Raw genomic sequence first — 18,834 nt, forward strand, 5'->3', positions numbered from 1 at the left:
ACACACACACACACACACACACACACAGCCAAACCAAAAACCATCTACTGAGCTATCATCTGCAGACATTCCCTTAAGGGGCTTCCCAGGGAGCTACCACCTCTTACATGCCCCATCACTCTGACCAAGCTGCCTGGACAGTGGTGACACCTTACCATCCATTGATAACGAGCTTCCTGTCTGGTGGAGCGTCAGTTGGTGGGAACCAGCTGTTATGATTCATCCCACTTAAGATTTCTGCCTTTTGAGAAGTGACTCTAATAGACGTTGGCTGAATGGTGTCTGATTGGGAGAATTTTCTTTTTGAAAGCAGTTTGATTTCTAGTGCCTCAGCAACTGAACTTTTTATTTTAACAGGTACGCTCCAATTTCCAGTTTCTGTGGAAATTCAATAGAAAGATAAATGTTGTTTTCATCAAGTGTTTGTACCGGCTATTATTTCTTCCTGAAAAACAAACAAGCAAGGTAACTTCTCTTTAAAAAGATACTTGCGTTATGAATTCTTTAATAGTTTTCCAAGCTTTCTGGCTTCTCATATTCTGCAAAAGGCAAAACATTTCCAGCCTAAGATATGACTTGTTACATTTGGATTTGGTGAAAGTATTATTGAGTGCCTAAGGGGATAGCTTCACGTATCTTGAGGGGATGGCCTTTCTCTTGCGCTATTGAAGCCAGTTTCATCCTTTGCTTTGTTTTTGTCATTTTCTTAGCTCTGATAAACTTGTGAATATTATTTAAAAACAAAGTTTGTTAGGGGTTTGAAGCAGTTTACAACCATCAGGACAAGCTGTTGTAAATATAATGAAAGAACAATAAGAAATATAAATTTTAAAATATTGATAAGGGAAAGGTGTACTGGCTTTTATGAGTTATGCAAAATTAACATTGTCCTTACTTTTTTAAAAACAATTTTCAGCAGTTGCACATGGAATAACAATTGTCCTTACTTTAGAGATGAGGAGAGAGCAGAGCATGCCATGAAGGAGGAGGACTGTGATTACATTAGGGACATACCAATCATGGTACCAGTGGCATGCATGGGCAGAAGGGGAGCCTGTTACCAGCAGCCTTTACAGGATGGGCCAGATTTCTTCAGCATCGCTGCATATAAAGTCACACCCCTAAGTATGAGAAAGTCAAATTGTGATGGAAATTTTTCTAATGCTAACAATTGCTGGTTTCCTATAGCCAATTAAAGTTGTGCTAGCAGTGCAACATTTGATAACATTTGGTAGTAACAAGTGATTTTATCTTTGGGTTGGTGATACCCTAGGGCAGACATTCTCAAACTTTAGTGTACATAAGAATCACCTGGGGAGCTTGTTAAACTTTAGGTCCCTGGGCCCCAGCCCTCAGAGGTTTTGATTTATTAGGTCTGGGGAGTGGACAAGAATCTGCATTTTAAAAACAAACCCACTCTGTTTGGCACCCTGACTCATTTCTCAAAAGGTTGCAAAATTCTCCTAACAAAAACTGTTACCCTTCAACTGAATTTTTAAAATACTCTTTCACTTAGTACAAGTAAGTGTTGTGAAATTTAATGATGGCTGAGCTTTGGGGTTCCAGAGAGGTTGGCAATAAGTAGTTTAGATTCCCTAGGTGTGAACTAAGATATAACATGCAGCACAATATAAATAGACTTAAGTTAAATTTCTTTCAATTAGAAGTTATTAGTTACACAATTTCCATTTCCAGGTCATCTATGCATCCACAGATGGTATTAGATAAGGGAGCTAGACCAGGCATGGTCTACCTAGGGAATTTCACCAGGTTATTTTATAATCATTATTGCCTACTGTGCCCTTAATGATGTTAGTCAGGATCCCATTAAGTTAGTGAATATAGTAATTGGTCCCCTGATGATAGCCAGGGGGAGTCAAATCCTGTGGGTCCACCCTATTCTGGTCATATTGGAGGCAAGATAGAAATTGCTGCTTGTAGTCTTCAAGGGCACTTTTCCTTTGTGGGGATAAGGTGCACTGTGCTCCCAAGCACATTTCTCAAAATACAGCAGGAGTCCTTAGAGAGTCCTCTCCCGATAATTCAGGCTGGCACTTATGACTTACTTTTAAAAGTAATTTAAAAATCCCATCAAATACAAACAATCAAAATCCAGATTCTCTACCAGCTATTCTGTAGATCTAGTATTCCATTGTTTCCATCTGCCCACATCAACCACTTAAAAATATTTTTGGACAAGGTTTTTCCTGCCTTTGTTGATACTTAGGTAAGGTGGAGCATTTCTAGAGACTGGACTCAAAGCAACTGCACAAATGAATATGATATAAACTAGTTCTATTGTTAGCAAGGGGGAATAAGATTTTGCTGATTTGGTGTTCATATTCAGACAACTTCTGCAGTTTGCAGAATTACAATACCAAACCAGAGGTTATTCCTGGTTCACTTGAATGAATCCCTGTGCTTGTGGTTCATGCATATAGCTGACTTTTAAAATTTTTCTAACTTTTCATGGCAAAACTTAAAGCAAAGAGAATTACAGAATCTTCCAGATACGGAAAATACTTTAAAGAACATACACTCCTATCTCTTACCTAATGTTTATTTATTTGTTTTCACAGCCAGGATACACACTGGATTACCTAATTTTTAAATCTTATCTTCTACCTTAACTCTGTCACTAAATTGTCAGCTTTTTAAGGGAGAAGATTGTTTCTCACTCAAATGTGTTTTTAATCCTTGTGAAATTATATTACGTTCAGCTTCTTGAGGAAGAAGGCCTCATTTTGCACAACTGCCCTGAATAAATACTTTTTAATTTGACCATTCAGTTGGCAGATGTTCTCATCCCCTGTGTTCCAGTTGTATGAATTTGGCTGCCATGTTTCCTCAACTCTGACCCCTGCCCTATCACTTACTAACGTATGACCTCGGGCGTTATTTAACCTCTCTGTGCCATAGTTTTCTTTTCTGTAAAATGACACTCAATAACATGATGATAATTTTTGCTATTGTCTTTGCGGATATTTTTTAACATGATTAATATTTATGTGTCTAGATTAAGTAGATACACTAATAATAGCTGCCATATTTTGAGGACTTTCTTAGTACATTTGTGCTGCTATAACAAAATATTAATGCCACAGACTGGCCAACTTACAAACAATAGGAATGTGTTTCTGACAATTGTGGAGGCTAGGAAGCGCTGGCAGATTCAGTGTTTGGGGAGGGCTTGTTCCACAGATGACATTTTCTTGCAGTGTCTGTGCAAAAGGGCTGAAGAAAACAGACTTACTTCCTCAAGCCATTTTGTAGGGTCTCTAATCCCATCCATGAGGGCTCTGCCCTCCTAACTTAATCACCTCCTAAAGGCTGTACCTCTTAATGCCTTCACATTGTCAATTAAGTTGCGCCACATGTATTTTCGGGGAACTTCACACTGTGCTTATGCTTCCTGTCTTTTCATTTAATAGCCTAAGTTCTGTCTAGAACATTCTATGGGAAAACAGAAGTTATTTGAAAGCTCTTGAAAGTAGGACATGTTAACAGTTACAATTAGTAAGTATATACTGTACACATTTTATTATGGTAGATTCTCCCATGATTATAAGACAAGTGATTTTTCTTTTTCTAACTTTTTTTTTTCTTTTAGTTCAGGGGTACATGTGCAGGTTTGTTAAACAGGTAAACTCATGTCATGGGAGTTTGTTGTACAGGTTATTTCATCACCCAGGTATTAAGCCTAGTTCTTGTTAGCTGTTTTTCCTAATCCTCTCCCACCTCCCACCCTACGCTCTCAGGAAGAACCCAGTGTCTGCTGTTCCCCTCTATGTGTCCATGTGTTCTCATCATTTAGCTTTCACTTCTAAGTGAGAACAGGTGGTATTTGGTTTTCTGTTCCTGCATTAGTTTGCTGGAGTCCTCCAGCTCCATCCATGTTCCTGCAAAGGACAGGATCTTGTTATTTTTTTATGGCTGTGTGGTATTCCATGGTATGTATGTACCACATTTTCTTTATCCAGTCTACCACTGATGGACATTTAGGTTGATTCCATGTCTTCGCTATTGTGAGTAGTGCTGCATGAACACATGTGTGCATGCGTCTTTATGACAGAATGATTTATAATCCTTTGGGTATATACTCAGTAATGGGATTGCTGGGTTGAATGGTAGTTCTGTTTCTAGCTCTCTGAGGAATCTCCACACTGCTTTCCATAATGATTGAACTAATTTACACTTTTACCAACAGTGTATGTGTTCTTCTTTCTCTGCAACCTCATCAGCATCTGTTATGTTTTGGCTTTTTGATTATAGCCATTCTGACTGGTATGAGATGATATCTCATTGTGGTTTTGATTTGCATCTCTCTAATGATCAGTGATGTTGAACTTTTTTTCATATGCTTGTTGGCGACATGTGTGTCTTCTGTTGAAAAGTATCTTTTCATTTCCTTTGCTCACTTTTTTAATGGTTTTTTTTTTCTTGTAAATGTGTTTGTTTCTTTTAGATGCTGGATATTAGACCTTTGTCAGATGCATAGTTTGCAAACATTTTCTCTCATTCTGTTGGTTGTCTGTTTACTCTATTGATAGTGTCTTTTCCTGTGCAGAAGCTCTTTAATTAGATCCTATTTGTCAATTTTTGCTTTTGTTGCAATTGGATAAGCAATTTTTCAATTGAAATATAACAAGGAGTTTTTAGGCTTCCTAGACCCACTGTTCTACAATATTATATGGAAATCACTGTCCTACAACATAATATTTTTTTTTAAATCCTTCATGGTGCACTTAACAAAGTCAGGATACATATGCTGACATAGCACAGAAGAGTAAATTAATTGGGCATTTGAAGTCTGATGAGTTGCAATGACTCTTGGGTTATCAGGTGGTGACTTAATTATGCTACTAAATGAATTAACACTCCTTAAATGTGGGAAATTCACACTCAGCTTCATTACTCCTGTCAGTGAACTGGTGGCAGTATCCAAAAGAGCAAAGTACATTTCTGAAAAAAATCCAAGTGGTTCATATTAAAGAATAATAAGTATCAGAGGCATTAGGGCTCTATCATGTAATGTTGCTAACGTCCCCTATAATATTCACTGCAGACAAACTGGGAAAATACGGAGAAATAGAAAAAAGAAAATTAAAATCACCTACAATTTCACACCCTAAAACAACCATCACTAAGAAATTTATATATCAATTCCTCCCAGCCACAATTATATATATATAAATGCATGAGATTAAAATTGGGGTCATGCTACAGATAAAAATTTGCATTTATCCTATTAAACAAACTCACTGAGAACACTTTGCTAGACAAAATAACTTTTATGCTTTTGCCTTCTCTTCAGTTACACATGACATATGCTAAGTAACATCAGTTCAGGATAGAGGATATAAGTAAAAGGAAGATTGATATTGCCCAGGATAGAGAAACAGAAGTATGAATGATAAATATGTGTGCTATTTCTGAATATCATTTTTTTAGTCATCAATAAATTATTGGGAAGAGATGAAAAAGGAAGGATTTAAAAAAGTATTTTTGGAAAAAGTACAGGATCTCAAAAATGCTTCAGAGAGAATTAGATTAAGTTTACTAGTGATCTTTTTGGGAGGGCTCAATGAGTACTTAGTGCATGGACTAATTTAAGAAGCTCTGTATAAAAGTATGAACATACTCCCTATAACCTAAATCCTTTCTCTCCCTCATCTAAGACTTATTCCAAAGTCCCATGTTTTTTCTGTATTTAAAGTTGCATAGGAATTTTAATTTTTAAAAGCAGAAGTATGGCCAGGTGTGGTGGCTCACACCTGTTATCCCAGCACTTTGGGAGGCTGAGATGGGTGGATCACCTTAGGTCAGGTGTTTGAGACCAGTATGACCAACGTGGTAAAATCCTGTCTCTACTAAAAATACAAAAATTATCCAGGCATGGTGGTGGGCACTTGTAATCCCAGCTACTTGGGAGGCTGAGGCAGGAGAATTGCTTGAACCCAGGAGGCAGAGGTTGCCGTGAGCCAAGGTCACGCCATCGCACTCTAGCCTGGGCAATAGAGTGAGACTCCGTCTCAAAACAAACAAACAACAAAAAAATAAAAATAAAAGTAGAAGTGTTACACTGATTACTTTCTTTGTAGACATATATAGAAAATGTGGAAGTATACCTAGGTACCGGCAGCTATACAAAGAATTGGGAGATCTGTGTTTAGAGTTCTTGGTGCTGGCTTATATTTTCTGTGATTGAAAGTCTCCTTTAATAAAAGGGGGATGAAGAAACCTTTTGTTGCTGAAGGGTTCCTGGAGGCCATCTTCTAATGAATGCTACTTTTGGTACCCATTAGAGTTCACCACTGGGCCCATGCATCTGCCAAATACAGCCTGAAAGTTCATCTTTTGATTCCCAGTGGCCTCTGCAGCACTGGCTACATCACTTGTGAGGCCCAGTGCAAAATGAAAATGTGGAGTCTCCTATTTAAAAAGCAAGAAAATTAAAATATGAAGCATTTTCTGTTCTTCCACAGTCTTTCCCTCAACCTATCATGGTGTTTTTATTTGCTATTTAATGTTGCACATTCTTAGGCATGGAAATCCCTGCAGGATGAATGCAGATTCACATAGGGCCTCGCTCTGTGACTAAGCCCTCACATCACCCACCGGCCAGTAAGTTCTCCTACTGCCATCCACTTACCCAACCTATTCCCTGGCAGGTGGCAGAGAAGGCATGTCAGGCATCTCCCTTTCCCTGTGCCCACCACCCATGCAAGCCCATGGTGGCTGGGGACCCCCAAGAGTAGTGCTACCTCTATGCCAAGCGTGTTAGATCAGAAGCAGGTAAGAGACTCCCTCCGGCCCACCAATACCCACAAACATGCCATGGTGCTGCCAGTCTGAGACAGGAATAGCTGCCACCATGCCTCGCCCTAGGATGTCACAGGGAGCAACACAACCTCCTTCTGAGACTGGAGGTCAGCAAAAATTGTTGGTGAGGACAGGTTGGAAGAGGCCTAGGGGACCCAAAGTACAAGGGCACAGGAAAGTGGGCAGCTGAGAACCCCACCCCAGCAAAGCAGGGAAGTGGGCTGGTTGGTGAGCTGAGGCTCCAAGCACCCTGTGTGTGCTCTGTTGTCTCACTGGATTTCACTTATAAAACACAAACTCAAAAATAGAATTATTAAGAATTTCAAGACAATATTAAACCTCATGGGGTAAAGGAGTCTTCTGACCAGCTATCCTGTGTGACTGAACTGGTTGTACACCAATGAGCAGGCCCTGGGCCTCCAGAATAACTTCTACCCCTGAAATGAAGAAACTTTTTTTGTTTTGTGGCAGGATGACAAATACTTGAATATCTCTTGTATTTCTTGTATAGCAGTGCTTCTAAAGTTTAATGTGCATATGAATCGTCTGAGATTCTTGTTAAAATGCAGATTCTAATTTAGTAGGTCTGAGGTGGGACCTGAGGTTTTGCATTTCCAAGTTCCCAACTGACGCCAAAGCTGATCTGGAAACCACCTACCCCTTAAAAAGCATTTTATGACCTGGTGCAGTGGCTCATGCCTGTAATCCCAGCACTTTGGCAGGCGGAGGTGAGTGGATCATGAGGTCAAGAGATCGAGACCATCCTGGCCAACATGGTGAAACCCCATCTCTACTAAAAATCCAGAAAATTAGCTGGGCGTGGTGGCATGTGCCAGTAGTCCCAGCTACTCAGGAGGCTGAGGCAGGAGAATTGCTTGAACCTGGGAGGTGGAAGTTGCAGTGCGCCGACCTCATACCACTGCACTCCAGCCTGGCAACAGAGTGAGACTCCATTTGAAAGGGAAAAAAAAAAGGCATTTTATTTGAAAATAATTATAGACTAACAAGAAGTTGGAAAAATAATACATAATTTCCATGTATCCTTCACTCAAGTCCCAGAGAAGGCATGTCAGGCCTCTCCCTTTCCCTGCGCTTACCACCCATGCAAACCCATGGTTTTGATATTGCATTACAGTTGTATTACATAGTATACTGTATTACATATAAGATGTACTATTTTTTATCACTCCCCTCTGGGATCCAAGGTCCAATACTGATAACTAAACTACAGACATAATTCCATTTTCACCATTTTTTACTTGCATTCAATTGTGTGTGTGTGTGTGTGTGTGTAGTTATATGCAATTTTATTCCATGTATAGATTTGTGTAACCACTAGTACAATCAAAATATAGAACTGTTCTATCACCACAGAGGAACTCTCTCGTGCTATTGCTTTATTTAGGGTCCCCAAGGATGTAAACCAGCCTTAGCGTTAAAGATGTTACTCTATCCACTGTGTGATGTTGACCAAGTGACATATCATCTCCAGGCCTGTTTTCTTATCTGTAAATTGGTGGTAATTATAGAGCCTAACTTAATGGGCACATAAAATGCAGAGAATAGTGCCTTGCAGAGTGTGTGCTCATTGTCAATTAATAGTATCATTCACATTAGGACTTGGCTGACTTTGGGTGCCAATTGCACCAAATTTTGCTTCATATCCGGACTATGATCTCAACATATTTTACATTGGACATTTATGGATTTTTAAAGATAAAGGTTCTTCCATTCAGAATTCTGAAATAATTGATATTCCACCTAATTTTACATTAGTAGTAGGATTACTTTTTAAGTTGTAAAAAATTAATTTATAAAGACAACTGCCCAAGATATTTTTTACAACATTGTTTATAATGATCAAAAAGCGTGAAAATAATTTGGTTATTCATTTGGAAATTTGTTCAGTTTATACCATGAAAAGGAAAGAATGAGGCAATTCTATGTATGTTCGCTAAGATGCCCAAGATGTAGTAAGTTAAAAATAAACAAATGTTTTAAATAAAAGCAGCCAGACACAAGAAAATACATATGGTATGATTCTATTTACTTAAACTCTAATAACGGGCAAAGTTATAGTGCTTAATGATGTGTGCTTAGGCAATAAAATTAACAAGAACAACAAAAAGTTCATGACTCTAAAAGTCAGGATACTGGAAACCTTTGAGAGAGAGGATGAGAGGGGATAGTAATTAGAAGTCCTGAAGAGTGCTGGCAATACTTTGCTTTTTAACCTGAGTGGTCATTGCAAGAGGGCTCACTTTGTTGTTTTGTACACTTACCTATGCATATATTAGATTTCACAATAAAAACTATTCGAAAGCACATTTCATAACTCTGTTAGGCATAGTCTATATATATTTGTAGAAAAATTCACAAAAGATCCACACACACACAAAGAAACAACTATGGGCATTTTTTGTTACTTTTGGGTTATGGGAATGTGGGATAGGGAAAAATTTCACTTTGCATTTTGTCCATAATCATGTGTCACTTTAAAATACTCTGTCAAATATTGTATGTGAATACAGATTACTCCTTTTTTATGTGCTTCTGTATTATTTGAATTTTCTTCATAATCACATGTGACCTTAAAAATATTCTTTCAAAATTTGCTTATGTATTCATATGTGTATACATATTTATATATGCTTAGAGGTTTTAGAATAATACTTCAACAGTGGTCACCTCTAACGGGTGCACCTGGGGATAATGCATGAAGAGGGGGGAGCATTTTCTTTTCAGACTTCTAATTTGCTTGAATATTTTCTTTTACAATAAACATATGCTGATTTTTAATTTACAGCATACACCAAAAGTGGTATATAACATATTTCAGCAGGTTTTGTCTTGCAGACAGAATAGATTTGGAGGAGTAAAAATGGGCTCATTCAAAAATGTGGTAGATCTCGGGGGAAGGCTTTATAGGAAAAGATACCCTAGAATACAAACCTATACTACTGCCCCAACATAGATGCCAGAGTCTCTGATAATGGGCTAACCTGATGAAATCTTTGAAATTAAACCATTAGGGCAGGAATCCTGAACACTAAGTACAGCTCCTGGTCTGTGGAAAGTATTCAAGAATTATTTGTTGAATTTATTGGAAAAGAGTAGTGTTTAAATGATGTTTGACCTACTTTTCACTGCTTGTTGATGCTTGAGGTGTTTTTCTTAGTATGAGGGTTGAGAGGCATGGAACATGATTGATGGGATGAAAGTGGGTAATTTTTGGAGAAAATAAAGTAAAATTTATTTACTTTACATTCTACTTTAGCCTTTTAGGTCAATTAGTATTTTCATCAGCTTTTTAAAAGCATGGGATACTTTTCAAGTTGTTGATTAACACTGATACTCTATCCTAATTATCCTGTGAAGCTCACAGTAAGTGACCTAAAATTCAATGGGAATGACTCAGCCAGACAGAAAAAGTCACTGGAAGACCAAATCTACTATAGGGAAATAGCACTGGTATTAATCAAAGGTCTGATACTGAAACTCTGTGAGAAATCCAAGTATCTTCTACACTTTGTTGCTGATAATTAGACATTCCCAACAAATAATAATCAATGATATATATTTTTTGGCAGCAGAGGCAGTCAAATATAGAGATACAGAAGTGAGCTTCTCACCAAAATAGGGTTTCTTTGGAACAATGTCCAGCACTGGTATGACACTGCACTATCCCAAACAGTAGCAACTAGATACAAGTACTGAGTACTTGAAATGTGGCTAGTTTGAATCAAGATGTCATGTGTCAAATATAGATCAGACATTGAACACCTAGTTAGAAAAATAGAAATAGTATCAAAATATTAATGTTTTTATATTGATTACATGTTGAATATTTTTATTCATAAAATATTAATGTTTTTATATTGATTACATGTTGAATGATATTTTGAATATACTGAGATAAAGAGCATTATTAAAGCCAATTTTACCTGTTTCTTTTTATTTTTTTTCTAAGTGGTTTCTAAAAAATTTATAATTACATATGTGGCTGAAGGCCAGACATGGTGGCTCACATCCTGTAATCCCAGCACTTTGGGAGGTCAAGGAGGGAGGTTCCCTTGAGGCCAGGAGTTTGAGACCAACCTGGGCAACACTGCAAGACCCCATTTCTACACAAAATTTTAAAAATTAGCTGGGTGTGGTGGCCTGCACCTGTAGTCTTAGCTACTTAGGAGACAGAGGCAGGAGGATCACTTGTGCCCAGGAATCCTAGGCTGCAGTGAGCTGTGACTGTGCCACTGTACTCCAGCCTGGGCAACAGATTAAGACCTTGTCTCTAAAATAAATTTAAAAAAAATGAAGAAATAAAATTACCTATGTGGCTTATGTTTGTGGCTCCTTTATGTTTCTATTAATGCCAGTAAAGAAGATTTGAATAGAAACAAACCAAGAGTCAGCATTTTAATTTCCCTTACTTTCCAGAAGAGGGAAAAGAGTTACAGCAAGTGGAAATGCTCTGCTCAAAGGCACAAACCTGGTTGGAAAGAAGTGAGGAGTTGAGCTTTCATCTTTTGAGTCTGTGTCTCAACGTTCCCTAAGTTACATAGCTGGCCCCTGATGGAAAATTTGAGGCCAGTGAAACAGACTTCCTTAGGACATTTACACATTGGACAACATGTTTCTTTAACCTTTTAAGATATAGTCAGTGATAATTTTAAGAATATTCTGGGGATTTGCAATAGGATTGAGAGTAGATAGGAGTTAGGGGACTTTAATGTTCTATTTAATACCTCAGTGTTATTTTTAAATCTTGGGCACATATTACTATTAAAGAAAAAGAGGCCTAAGGGTTGGGAAAGCAGAAGATTTAAAAGAAACTGTGGCTTAAAATTCAAAACTGAAGATATTTGAGGTAGCTTTTTCTGCCATTATTTTCTTTTACATCTCTAAACACCCTCAGCTAATTTTTTTTTTTTTTTCTTGCTGCTCTCTTTGGGTTTTTTACTTTTTACATTACTAAAGCAGAATCAACTGGTACAAACTAATTTTTGAATCTGCAGCTGTAGCTCAAAAAACCTGTTTTTCCTACTTCTGCAAGCAGCAGGCTCCTCAGAATGATTGGTGATTTTGTTTTAAAAGAATTTAAGTCCTGCTTTCTAAAGGGCACTTGCCAACAGAGTAGATGTTTCTATTGGAAAACATTCTATTTGCTGCCATCATACTTGAGATTTTTTTGCTTATGGCTTGCAGTGCTGTTACTTCTAAAGGCAGATTCTTGAACACAGGTTCATTAGCTTCAGAACATACGCAGTCTCCTCATGGTAGCAGCTGCGCTGAGTTCCTGAATGGAGAGATAATTTCCACAGTACATTTTATAGCCACACATCATTCCTGAGGATAATCTAAAACACAAATTATTTTTATTTTTACTCCTTTATCGTATGAGAGAAAGAAATACTTAGCTAGTCTGAGTGATAATGTTTATAGCAGCATATTCTATTTTTGTGGCAGTTTCCTTCAAGCACTCTCTCCCAACCTAAGAGGGACAAATGTAGGTTGCCTGTACTTAACAGGACCCTTGGAGTATATATGGATATGGTATAGATTCCTCTTTTTGACTTTTTGTCAATATTTTCATCTTCTCTTCTTACTTCATCACTTTTAAAGCTTTTCAGCTCCTGAAACAACAAATAAGCCTGCCCTAGAGGCTGATATCATCTTCTCGAACCACTTTTGTGAGACAAGTGCAAAGGCTCTGAAGGGATTTTAAAATTTGATTTCTTAAAGAGTTATTTTTCACATAGTTAGATATCTGAGCCCACCTAGAAGCTGAGTAACCTCAGTAATCTTGAGTTCCCAAATCTGCTTTTATTCATTTCAAATTTATGATTGTAAGCATCTATTATGTGCCAGGGTAGGGTTATATCCATTGTAAGTAACCTTGGCAGAGTAAAAAATGCTGTACAGAGGCCTGTGGACCACTTAAGGACCTTTGGAGTGGCAGAAAGGAGATGGATAGGACGAAGCAGACAAGACTAGACAGCTCAGTGTTCCCACCTCTAGAAATAGTGAAGTACTGCACAGTCATAGCCTGTCTGCCTTGGGCTTCTGATTGCTGCCTGGGGCTTTAAATCCCTGAGCTGAGCTTTCCCGACCTTCGGACCCTTGCTGCCCCCACAGATCCAGAAGCTGGAGCATTTATCTATAACTCAACACCTGGGCCCCAGTCTCAGCTCGAATACAAACACCAGCTCTGTGACCTCACCTTAGCTCAGAGTAGCCTCTCTTGGTTTCATACTTTGATCTGTAAAACAAAGGAGTGCAACCCTTTTTTTCTCTCTTTCAGCACTAACCTGTTAACTATGCTTGAGAGAGGAGGTAGAACCTCATCACAACTAGCTTTTGGAAATAGTTTTCCTGTACTAGAATAGGGGCCTTAGTCACCCTGATGTTGTACAGTAGAAATTTCAGAGATATGCACGTGCCTGGGCCCTGCCTCCAACCAATTAAACAAAAATTTCTGGGGAGTGGGACCTGGGGATGAATATTTTTGAAGAGCACACCAACTAGTATGCAGCCACTGTTGAGAACCACAGGTTTTGTAAAAGCATCAGGCCTTGAGAGGGACAGATGCAGATGTAATATCCAGAATTTACTACTTATTAGTTGTAAATCCATGGACAAGTCACTTAGTCTCTCTGAGCCTCAGTTTCTCTATCTGTAAAATTGGGACCAAATTGTATCTTCCTCAAAGGTAGCTATGTGGCACACAGTAGATACTCAATGAATTGTGATTGAGATGGGTCTATTGCTGTGCTGTCCAATGTGATAGCCATTAGCTATATGTGACTATTTAAAAGTTAGATAAAGTTAAAAATTTGGTTCCCCAATTGCACTAGCCACATTTAAAGTGCTCAGCAGCCTTATGTGACTAGTGGCTACCATATTGGACAGCGGATATATCAAATGTTTCCTTCGTTGCAGAAAGTTCTAGAGACTGGACAGTGCTTATCTACAGTCTACAGGATCTACTAAGATCCAAGTTTATTAAGGGAAAATTTATTTTTAACTCTGTTCTAGAAAATGCACTACATTAGCTTTTGTAAGGTAAGTAGCAAGACTTATGGCTTGAGCAGAAAAGTGAAGGAAATCCAGGAATCATCCCTTGTGTGGAGACATTTTTGCTTGTTTCTATATACCTATAAATGAATTTACCTAGAAGTAAACAAGCAAGTGGGAACATCTAATCGATTCTACAAATAATGATCTTTTCTCCCTTCCTTCCCACCAGTTCTGGGGCTACACTTACCGTTTAGTCCATTTGTTAAAGTAGAATATTAACTTCTTTCTGTCCTATTTGTTCCTACCACAGGCAGTATACAATGAAGCTGCCAGTGTGTGTGTGTGTGTGATCAAGAGGAAGGGGTACAAGGTGAAAGAAGGAGCTGGCAATGATAAGGGAGGTCCCTAAATAAATGTCTGTAACTGAGAAAAGAAAAGCCATACATAGAACATGTTTTATGATTTTATTATCTGTAATGTTTATTTCAGATATTTTGACAGCTCTTTTATTCAAAAAATTCCTTAGTATTATTTTGATTTGCCCATAGTGGAGGCTCTGAAGTCAGATGGTCTGAGTGCAAACCATGCTCCAGTGTTTACTATAGCTGACTGACGTTGGATAGGTTTCTTTACCTTTCTAAGTCTCAGTCTTTCCATTTGTAAAATGGGGATAAATGTTGGTATCCACACCTCGTAAGGTTATTGCAAAGACTAAGTGACAGAATACACATAAAGTCTTTAGAATAGAACCTGACACCTGATAAATGCTCAGTGAATTTAAAAAAAAAATTATTTAGAAAGTACATTTTATTGTCAGCAAACAGATGATACGACACTTTTAACTTCAGCAAGTAGAAGAAAATATACATTCCTCATAGGAATTTTAAAGCTATTTAAAAAAATGTAATGCTCTTGTTTCTTTGTCATATCTTTTGGAACAAGTGGGCCTGTTTTTAAAAGAACATTTATAGTTCCTATGTTACATAAATGTTCCACTTGTGCTACTGTACTTGTTTAGTTAAGCACAGGCCTAGCAGCTGGGGAAGTGTCAAAGTCTGAAAAGCAAGGGATTGTTGATTTGAGGTACCCTGTGTTAAAAATTGCTGATATAACTAAGCCGCCTTAAAAACAGGGAAGGTAGTGGTTCTTGATGGAAAAGAGACCACAACCTACCTCTTAAATTCACTTTCTATTTGTTTTGTCTTCCTGCAAAAATGTTTCTGTTGACAAAGTTACTTTGTTATTTTTTTTAAATCTGAGAGCATGACATATCTTTTGGGTTTTAAATTATTTACATGTTTCACACTCTTTTGTTTTGTTATGCACTGTGACAGTGTGACATACCTAAAGGACCAAGGACCAACTCCCCAGGGAGTAGAAAGTGCTATCATTTATTTTTAGAAAGGAAGCTGTATTGGTTCATATAAGCTGCTTTCCCAGCTGAAATAACATAGCAGATTGGTGCTGTTTGAACACTGTTAATTGCTGAACATTCTTAAATTAGTAAACAGGCCCGATTAGCTGGACTCCAAACAGTAAGTCAAACAGACCAGATCACTTTTGATAAGATAAACACTCCATTAACCTTACCTATTCCCACTGTATTATCTTCCAGGGATATGAAATGTTAAGCTATAAATGTCTTTTTTTTGTTTTGTTTTGTTTAGAAAGACTTTAGGAAAAATTGTTTGGGATATTTGAAGGTAAGTTAAAGATCATTATGTCCAATGTATGATTTAGTAGATAATTATCAGGTACTATACCATTAGCTGAGAAGTTAACAGTAAAGATGAACCCATTCATAACAGAAAGTCCTGATTTACAAGATCATGTTGTACCCTGTCATTTCTGTTTGGGCAACTGCAAACAAACAGTAATAACTCTAACAAGGAACAGTGAGCTTTTAATAAATAAAATGTAATATGAGTTCTTTATTAGACCCTTAAGTCTCAAAACTAGAAAGCTTTCTAATAAAATTCCACTTCTACTCACCCTTTCAAATAACACAACTCTAAGATTCCTTCCATTTTCCAGATTCTAGAGCATTCACGTTAAAAATAAGTTTGAAATATTTCATTTAATAATTTAAAAATTATTTTAATTAAATCTTGCTGATATGAACCATGTCTATTCCCTTAAGCCTAGAAATGAAGTGTTGAACACAGCAAAAATGACCGAAATATAGTATTGTGTCCAGAATCAGGAAATGTCAGTTTTAGAGAATTGCCAACTTGCTTTGTGAGCTCAAATAGTTTAAAGGAAGTTTCCTTATCAATAGGAGGTGTAGGGAATTTAAACGATTTGACGAGGAAGTTTCCTTATCAGTAAAGTATAGGGGAAAACTAGTATTCCAAAGTTTTTTTTTTTTTTTGGATCAAAAATTCAATAATAAGGTATGTTTTTATAACATTAAAAATATCTTACTGTTTTCTTGCCTTACTATTGAAAAATAGTAGAAAGAAGAAGACGGAAACATCTACAGTCCCACCAGTCACCTTTAAAATTATTATATTATCTTCTAGTCTTTTTGTTCTACACCTAAAAGAAATTAGAGTTGAGCTCATACAGCATATTATATATCCTTAACATTATAATGTCAAAAACTTTTTATAAACATTTAAAAATGATTATGTGAATATAAGCATTTATCTTCTTATTGGATATTTTACATAGTAGCATTTTAAAATTAATTAATTTTTAATCTTTATTTTTAGAGATGGGGTCTCACTGTCACCCAGGCTAGAATGCAGTGGTGTGATCATAGCTCACTATAGCATTGAACTTCAGGGCTCAAGGGATACTCCCACCTCTGCCACCCAAAGCAGTGGGATTATAGGTGTAAGCCACCACATCCAGCCCATTTTAGAAAAGTATTATAAGCAATGCTTTTGTGAAAATATTTGTACTTAAGGGTCACTCTTCCTTCTAACTCTATTTAGTGTTTTCTCCACAGGAGAGAGTCCTAGAAGTGGAAATACTAGGTCAAACATGAATAATTTAAAGGTTCTTGTGCATTTGCTTTCCAAAAAAGTTAATTGTATTATCATCAAAAATTTATCGCTGCACAGAAAGATGCCCACTTTGCCACAACAAGGACATTGGATAATTTTCATAAGGAATTAAATATATGGTTCTCCTATGCTTGGTCTCTCAAGATTTGAAATTTTAACCAAGTATAAAGACATCAGTTCCATATATTGTATTCCTTTCACATAGAGAAAACCTTTGTTTCACTATCACAGGCTGTGTGTCTGCCAGCTGTTAGTGAACTTTAAGGTTGCAGGTTGGCTTAGCACAGATTGTTATGATGACCATATTCTGAGGGTATTTTAAGGATAATAATCTAAATTTGTCTGTTTTCTCCAGGCTAGTTAATGGGAACAAACATACAGTTCGATAGAAGAAATACATTCTAATGTTCAGAGTAGGGTGACTATACTTAACAACGTTTTGTTTCTTGTTTTATTTTTTTATTTTTTGTTTTTTTGAGACAAAGGTCTCACTCTGTCACCCAGGCTAGAGTGTAATGGTGTGATCTTGGCACACTGCAACCTCTGCCTCCAGGGCTCAAGTGATTCTCCTACCTCAGCCTCCCGAGTAGCTGAGATTATAGGCGCTTGCCACTGCACCCGGTTAATTTTTGTATTTTTAGTAGAGACAGGATCTCACCATGTTGGCCAGGCTGGTCTTGAAGTCCTAGGCTCAAGTGAGTCACCCACCTCAGCCTCCCAAAGTGCTGAGAATACAGGTGTGAGCCACCGTACCTGGCCAACAATGTATTTTACATTTCAAAATTGCTAGAAGAGAGTACTTGAAATGTGTCCAACAAATAGAAATTATAAATACTCAAATACCTGATTTAATCACTACTTATTCTATGTGTGTAACAAAATATCACTTGTACTCCATAAATATGTACAAATACTATGTATCAATATTTTTTAAAAAGTATTTGAGGCAATGTTGGGCTCTATTTTCAGTAACAGATAAATTAGATCTCACTGAACTAACCTTCTGCAGGTAAGAACTATAGACTCTGGGTTTACTGCGGCACTAGTCACAATAGCAAAGACTTGGAACCAACTCAAATGTCCATCAATGACAGACCGGGTTAAGAAAATGTGGCACATATACACCATGGAATACTATGCAGCCATAAAAAAGGATGAGTTCATGTCCTTTGTAGGGACATAGATGCAGCCAGAAACCATTATTCTCAGCAAACTATTGTAAGAACAGAAAACCAAACCCCGCATGTTCTCACTCATAGGTGGAAATTGAACAGTAAGAACACTTGGACACAGGAAGGGGAACATCACACACCAGGGCCTGTTAGGTTGGGGGACAGGGAAGGGATAGCATTAGGAGATATACCTAATGTAAATGACGAGTTAATGGGTGCAGCACACCAACATGGCACATGTATATATATATGTAAAAAACCTGCACGTTGTGCACATGTACCCTAGAACTTAAAGTATAATAATAATAAAATGTGCAGCAACTACTTAACGGTTCAGAAGAGTGAGCAGTAGCATACAGATCCAGACGAGAATTCTATGCTTGGAGAAGGCAAGGGAAATTAAAGAAACTTCTAAAGAGAATTCTCTAAATGGATTTTATGGATTGGAAAACTCTAGGTTATTAAAATGACAATTGTCTTCCCAACTGATATATAAAATCATTTCAATTCCAATCAAAATCCTAGCAAGCATATAAAAAAGAAATTGACTTTAACATTATCAGTGATGTCATGTGGATATCAGGTGTCTCCTGATATTATGTGATGAGAGGAGTACTTCTCGTTGCTTTTTTTTTTTTTTTTTTCTCTGAAAAACCCATGGGCCTCATCTAATCATGAGAAAAACATCAGATAAATCAAACGGGGGGACATTTCACAAAATACCTGATCAATACTCTTCAAGATTGTTAAAGTCATGCATGAAAAACAAGGAAAGTCTCAGAACTGTCACAGACAAGGAGATTGGGGAGACA

The sequence above is a fragment of the Colobus angolensis genome, unplaced genomic scaffold, assembly GCF_000951035.1.
Source record: "Colobus angolensis palliatus isolate OR3802 unplaced genomic scaffold, Cang.pa_1.0 Scaffold23, whole genome shotgun sequence".
Lineage (NCBI taxonomy): Eukaryota > Metazoa > Chordata > Mammalia > Primates > Cercopithecidae > Colobus > Colobus angolensis.